Here is an 8,073-nt window from a genome sequence, read left to right on the forward strand (position 1 = left end):
ATGATCGGTGTAAAAGTAATACCCTAAAGTCTCTTTACGATATCCCACAAAACTACATTTTACGGATCGATATTCCAGCTTATCTGGGTCAACATACTTGACATAAGCTGGACATCCCCAAATCTTAATGTGTTTAAGACTCAGTTTCCTTTCTTTCCATATCTCATACAGAGTTTGAGGAACAGATTTGGAAGGCACCTTATTCAGTAAATATGCTGAGGTTTCCAATGCATAACCCCATAGGAATACTGGAAGATTTGCATAGCTCATCATGGACCGAACTATGTCTAACAAAGTTCGATTTCTCCTTTCAGATACCAATCTGGAGGAGTACACTGGGAGACTATACCATTTACTTTGAGATAATATAGAAACACTCCATTAAAGTATTCACCACCTCGATCTAATCGAAGAATTATAATACTATGTTTGGTTGTTTCTCCACTTCATACTTATACTCTTTGAACTTTTCAAAGGCTTCAGACTTGTGTTTCATTAAACACATATCCGAATCTAGATCTATCATCTATGAAAGTAATGAAGTATGAAAATCCACCCATGGCTTGCGTAGACATTGGTCCACATACGTCTGTGTGTACCATTCCTAGCAAATTTGCAGTTCTCTCTCCATGTCTACTAAATGGAGACTGCATTACCACTATAAAGTGAGATTTTCATCATCCCTTTTCTTTTATTAGTTTGTTCAATCTGAAATAAATTATGTCACATACATACAGACCATTATTTAAAGTACCACGTCCATAAAGAATATTATCTCTAAGAATAGAACTTTCATTATTCTCAATAATAAATGAAAATCCAGCCAAGTCTAACATGGGAATATAAATAATATTCCTCACAATCGAGGGAACAAAATAACAATTATTTCAAACAATAGTCTTGCCCGTAGGCATATGTAAATGAAATGATTCTACATCTTCAGCAGCAACTCTTGCTCCATTTCCCATCAGTAGAATCACCTCCTCTTCCTCAAGAGTCCTACTTCTCCTTGGTCCCTGCAACAAATTGCAGATATGAGAACCACAGGCGGTATCTAATACCCAAGTAGAAATTTGATTTAATGACATATTCATTTCTATCATGAACATACCTGAATCAGAAGCGGTAGTCTCAGTACCCTTCTTCTTCTTCAATTCTGCAAGGTAAACCTTGCAGTTCCTCTTCCAGTGCCCCACCTTGTTACAGTGAAAGCAAACAACTTTGCTCTTGGGGTCTTCAGTTTTTGGTGGAACCGGTATTTTCTCACCTACTTTCTTCTTCTTGGAAGAGTTCCTCTTCCTTTTCTTAGGATTGGAACCTTCACCAATTAGAAGAACAGAACTCTTCTTAAGGGAAAAATTCGATTCCGCAATCTTCAACATGTTGTGGAGTTCAGGCAGGCTGACATCCAACTTATTCATGTGAAAGTTCACAACAAACTGCGAGAACGAACTCGGAAGCGATTGCAAGACCAAGTCTTGGCTCAGCTCCCCATCCATGGCAAAACCAAGTTATCCAAGATGTTCAATCAAATTGATCATCTTAAGTACATGGTCATTCACAGATGATCCCTCAGACATCCTACAACCGAACAACTCCTTCGATATCTCATATCGAGCTGTCCTCCCCGCCACATCATACAACTCTTGTTGATGCATGAGTACAGTGTGAGCATCCATATGCTCATGTTGCTTCTGTAGCTCAATGTTCATGGAAGCTAGCATGAATGGAAGCTAGCATGATGCATTGAGCAACATTTGCATCATCTATCCACTTACGATACACAACATGTTCATCATTATGTGCATCACTAGCAGGTTCAGTAGACTTAGGTGAGTCAATCACGTATTCCAGCTTCTCAATCCTGAGAACAATTCTCAAGTTTCGAAGCCAGTCAGCATAATTAGGACCAGTCAATTTGTAAGCATCCAGTATGCTCCTGAGTGATAGTGTAGAAGACATAATGTATATTGTAAATCTGTAAATGATAAACACATAACAACACTTAGCAAATATTCGATTTCATTTTAAAACACTATATGAATCGGGTCTTTATTCATAAGTGGCTCCCACTAGTTTATCTAATTTATTCAACCCCCTACGTGAAAAATTAAGCATTCATAATGCTAGTGGGAATAGGGATCCTACATTCCATTACACAACCCCGGCTGTAGCACGAACCGCCATGTAATGTTCAATAGGTAGACAACTCTTGTCAATTACATCTAATGTTATTCCCTAATCAAACTTTAGCCTCTTGAATAATTGAGTCTCGGTTGTGGCACGACAAACTCAATATTCTAAGTCAAGTCTAACCCAACATTTCGTACAGTTGAATCAGTCCCCAAAGGCCCATGGCTGTAGCACATACCGACCTTTAGATTCTTATTCAATGTACACATCTCTATGTAATAGACAAGTATTTCTTATTTCGAAATCAAAGCCCTCGGCTGTAGCACGAACCGACAATGATTCAAAAATAAGAACTACTTTCTATCATGTTGGAAGGCTATGACCGACACAAGCCCGTTGTATCATTGGCCAATTACTACTTGATATTATTTAATTTTAGAGGGATTATATTACGTTACAATCATAATCATATTATAAAGAGATTCTTCCTTTTAAATTAAATATTTCAAATCAATAATCAATAATCAGATAATTCCCAGATCGGGTGGAGTATTGTCAAGAGGCGTCACTTAATAACCCTTTCTTACAGATAGAAATCTGTTGTTGACAGAATCATCCTTTCTCTCATATCAAAAATTCATATTCAATTACGTGTTTCATAAACACAAGAATCTCATGATTGTATTCTTAATATTATTATTAAGGTTATGAAATAATTTCACTATACTAGGTTGTCTAACAAACGCCTTATGTTCATTTAAGTTCACCTAAATCTATCATCGCATGATAAACTAAGCATATATCACATATATCAACATGAATAAACATCAAGGTAGGCATGTTATATCATCTAGCACATTAGTCTAAGCATTATACATCTCTATGTATCACATGAAGCATTTAAAAGCAGTTAAAACAGTTAAAAACAGCTTTAAAACACTTTCGGAAATATAAACAGTTCAAAAATTTTATATAAACTAAAATTCATCACTCCATTAGATCTCGGAAAAATGAATCCAACGGTATATTGCACGCCCAAAACGGAGTTACGAAACTCCCAGAAAAACAAATTTAATTTGGACAGTCGGGCTGTAACGCATTACAGGAACGCGTTACAAGCCCTGTAACGTATTCCGGTGATGCGTTACAACCCTTTTAACCAATTAAAAGGTGTAACGCATTCCATGAATGCGCCACACGGTGTAACGCATTCCCGGAATGCGCGACACCCCCTTTCTGCGTGCTCTGCACGCGCCTGTTCTTCAGCCTATTGACAGTTGCCGCCGCCAGACATCTGTGTACCTTGTCTCTGTCTTCTTCCTTTACCGTGCAGCAATCAACACAGCAGCAACAGCATATGCAGATGTACAGATATATATATATATATATATATATATATATATATATATATACACATACTAACAAATAATATATATATATATGTTTATTTAATTACGAATTTAATTGCAAGAACTTCAAAAATTCATAATAAAAAATCTATACATCATAAAATTATGAAAAAAATACCCAGATGATCTACAACACTTGTAGAACCCAGATCAATATTCAAAATTATTCTGAGAAATGATTTCTCATCAGACAAAATTAATCCATGATATAACTTGTAAAAATCATAATTAATTCATACAAGCACATAAAATTCTGAAAATTTTACCACAGATCTATATGCATACAACCTATGCTCTGATACTAATGTTGGATTTTAATCACAGCGGGGGCATGGTAAAACACTTTTACACACATAAAATCCAAATAAAAGCATATAAATCGTGGTAAAAATGAGGGGTCGATTACTAACCTTTAATATGCGATCCAAGAGCAACGATCGGAGATTCTTAGCAGCTGCTCCTCAAACGTGAAGCACTCCACCGGTATCCACCAAGAAAACGATGTTAAGGAGGAGGAGGAGGTGGAGAGAATTTGTTTTTTAAAACTTTTGGGTTTTTGGGTTCGAATAAAAATAGGGTCTATAATAGTATATTTATAGGCAAAATTTTCAGCTGAAATTTTCCCATAAATATTATTATTATTATCCCATTTATTATTCTCATTAATAATTAAAACACCTTTTAATTATTAATCATTTTTCTAAACACTTTAGAAATAATTCTCTCTCTTGATTTAATTTCCAAAAATTAAATCCTTAATTAATAATATTAAGAACTTTTCTTAATTAATTTATAATCAATTAAATCTCATTTAATCAATTATTAAATTTGCCAATTAATTATTTATTTCACAAATAAATAATTATTTAGCCATTATTAATTAATTCCTCCATCATTAAATCATTCTCTTTTTATGGTGTGACCCTGTAGGTTCAATATTAAGCTGGTAGTAGAAATAAATAATAATAAAACTATTTTATCATTATTTATATAAATTCTCTAATTTATTAAATATGATTAATTAATTAATCACATTTATTCTACATCGTGAGGGATACTTCTCAGCATATCGCGACTATCCGGATAATATGAATTCACTTAGAATACCAAGAACCTATTCAGTGAATAGTTACCGTACAATAAACTCCTTCTACCCTACAATGTCCCGATTAAATACAAGGCATGGATCTCGTGTCAAGCCTATCTAATTTAATCACCTGCTTACCATTTACTATGCGTAGTTCTATGCAAATTAGAAACTCCTTTCTAATTTCATTCACTCTGGCCAGAGATTCCTGAACTAACATAAGTGGATCAGCCTTGAACATTCGCTTCCTTCACTGGAAGGGGTAGATCCTTTATTGATCATACACTATCTTCGTGTACAAATTCCTATACCCAGTAAACCCGAATAATTGTCCCTGGAGACTAAGAACTAAACCAAAGCATAGTTCAGAGTACACAAGATGACTATGATGACCTTAAGTCTAAGGATACTTGTACAACTATCACTATGTGAACAACTGCTGACACGTGAGTGAACTCCATCAGTTGTTCAGCTGGGCGAGTCATGTTCAGTGAACTTATTCTATAATAAGCACCTACATACTAGCTATAGTGTCACCACACAAATGTCTATAAGAACAGACATCCTTCATAATGAAGCAAGCATAGTATGTACCGATCTTTGCGGATTATTAATTACCAGTTAGTAATCCTACGACCAGGAACTATTTAAGTTTAGAGTTATCATCTTTTAGGTCTCACTATTATGATCTCATCATAATCCATAAAAAGCTTTACTCTAAACTATGGTATATCTTATTTAAACACTTAAATAGATAGAGCCCATAATAAAAACAAAACAAGTCTTTTATTAATATCAATAGAATCAAAACAGATTACATAAAAGGTTATTCCTAAATCCTAATATATGATTGGACTTAGGACATATTCCTTTCACCTTCAAGTTCAATAATATTTCTGAAGATGCTGTGAAACTGAGATTGTTTCCATTCTCTCTGAGGGACAAGGCTAAGAGCTGGTACACTCTCTACCAGCTGGTTCTATCACTACTTGGGAGGATCTTGCTCAGAAGTTTCATAATAAATTCTTCCCTATGGCGAAGACGAGCTGCAATAAGGAATGCTCTTACTCAATTTATGTAGCAATCAGGAGAATCTCTATGTGAAGCTTGGGAGTACTACAAGGAGATTCTTAGAAAGTGTTCACATCATGGAACGCCTGATTGGATGATCATCAATTGCTTTTATAACGGTTTGGGAGGACAGTCAATACCCATGCTCGATGCAGCATCAGGTGGAGCATTATGGGCAAAGACCTATGAGGAAGCTTATGATCTAATTGAACTGATGGCTGCTATTGAATACCAGAACCCAACTCAGAGACTACCTCAAGGCAAGGTAGCAGGAGTTCTTGAAGTGGATACAGCTACGGCTATCACTACTCAACTAAAGGCATTGTCTATGAAGATCGATTCTTTGGCTAACTATAGTGTTAATCAGATAACCAGAGTTTGTGAGCTGTGTGCAGGTTCGCATATGACGGAGCAATGCGCTATATCTAGTGAATCAGCTCAGTTTGTGAGCAACTTTCAAAGAGCGCAGCAACCAGTTCCAGACACTTATCATCCTAACTTCATCTAGAGCAACAATCAGAATATGATGCAAGAGCCTTATTAGCATTGTGGAAACAAGAAATTCAATCCTCCTGGTCAGCTAAAATTTGCACCAAGGCAACCATTTTAGGCAATGGGAATGCAACAGAAAACTCATGGAGGTGCAGGTCAATCTTCGAATGAAAAATCTGAATTGGAGGAGTTGAGGCTTATGTGCAAAAACCAGGCTCTTATATGTCAAATCTAGGTTATTTCTATCAAGACTCCGGAGAACCAAATAGGGCAAATTGATAACGCCTTATTGAATCGATCAGCAGGAACGCTTCCTAGTGATACAGGAGCCAATCCAGGCAAGAGGGAAGTTAAAAATAGGTGAACGCCATCACCTTGAGGTCTAGAAAGGTCGCAAGCCCCCAAATTCAGCAAGACGAAGAGTCTGAAAATTCTTTCCAGAATGTCGGTGCGTCTGCACCTTTGCCAATTCCATAAAATGAGGTTGTAGTTGAAGAAGAGGTGCTAAAGGATGCCGAGGTGGAACCAAGGAAGAAAACTGTTATCAACACTCCTCCTGAGGGTAATATAGGGAAAAACAGGTCTATCATCCACCTCCTTTTCCTAAAAGGTTGCAAAAGCAGAAGTTGGATAAGCAATTTTCAAAGTTCTTGGAAATTTTCAAGGAACTTCACATCAACATACCTTTCGCTGAAGCTCTTGAACAGATGCCTAGCTATGTGAAGTTTATGAAAGGTATTCTCTCTCAGAAAGTGAAGCTTGATGACTTAGAGACTATTGCTCTAATGGAGGAGTGAAGTACTGTACTGTAACAGAAGTTGCCTCCGAAGCTTAAAGATCCTGGAAGTTTCACTATTCCTTACACTATTGGAAACTTGTCTTTCGACAAGTGTTTGTATGACTTGAGAGCTAGCATCAATCTGATGCCCTTATTCGTTTTCAAGAAACTTGGACTACCTGATCTAAAATCTGTGAACATGTCTTTGCAGTTGGTCAATCAGACCATCACTTATCCGCGGGGAGTAGTGGATGATATCTTGTTTAAGGTGGATAAGCTCATCTTCCCTACTGATTTTGTCATTCTAGACTTTGAGGAGGATAAGAAGATTCCCATTATCTTGGGGAGACCATTCTTAGCTACAGGCCGAACTATGATCGATGTGCAAAAAGGAGAGCTTACGATGAAGGTTCAAGATCAGAAGGTCACTTTTAATGTGTTCAAGGCAATAAAGTTACCCACAACTAAACGGGAATGCTTTAAAGTAGAGCTGGTCGACTCTGTCGTGAATTCGGAGCTTGAGCAATTGCCAAGGTCAGATACCTTAGAGAGATCCTTAATAGGTGTTTCAGTTTTTGAAGATGAAGAAGGAGCAGAGCAACTGCGGGTTTTGAATGCACCTCCATAAAAGAGGATGTTGGATATGCCATTCTATTCTCTTGGGTTAGCAAAGCTGGAAATTTCTCAAGAGCATCTCGAGCCATCTAATGAAGAAGCGCCCATACTTGAGCTCAACCCACTGCCATATCACTTGAGTTATGCATTCTTAGGTGCACCCCCTGATAAAGGGTTGGAATATATCTATTATAATCTAAATGGTGACCGTCCAGTTCCTCCCGCGTTTATATAAAGTCCTTCTCATGCGCAACAGGCAGTTGATAGGACTGGTGTTGATGATGAGCAGTACAGGCGATTGACTAGGAGTATGGAGGCCATGCACGATATTCATAGTTGTTTTGCTGCAGATTTGACACAGGCTTTGGGCAATGTTTTTCGGGCCACTGGTATCAAGGCCGATTGGCCTGTATTTGGGGCTGATTCTGTTTACCCGCCACCTGATCCTCCACCCGTAGAGGGTGATCCTGACAACTAGGTATGCCTGA

General features: G+C 37.2%; 1 non-coding gene across 1 annotated transcript; it reads right to left on the reverse strand.

The window, feature by feature from the left end:
• Window positions 1–5,677: 5,677 nt before the first annotated feature.
• On the reverse strand, window positions 5,678–5,784 carry LOC141716032 (small nucleolar RNA R71). Its single transcript, XR_012572766.1, has one exon. It is a non-coding gene; the product is annotated as a small nucleolar RNA R71 (small nucleolar RNA).
• Window positions 5,785–8,073: the final 2,289 nt, after the last annotated feature.

Source organism: Apium graveolens, chromosome 3 (genome assembly GCF_009905375.1).
Source record: "Apium graveolens cultivar Ventura chromosome 3, ASM990537v1, whole genome shotgun sequence".
NCBI lineage: Eukaryota > Viridiplantae > Streptophyta > Magnoliopsida > Apiales > Apiaceae > Apium > Apium graveolens.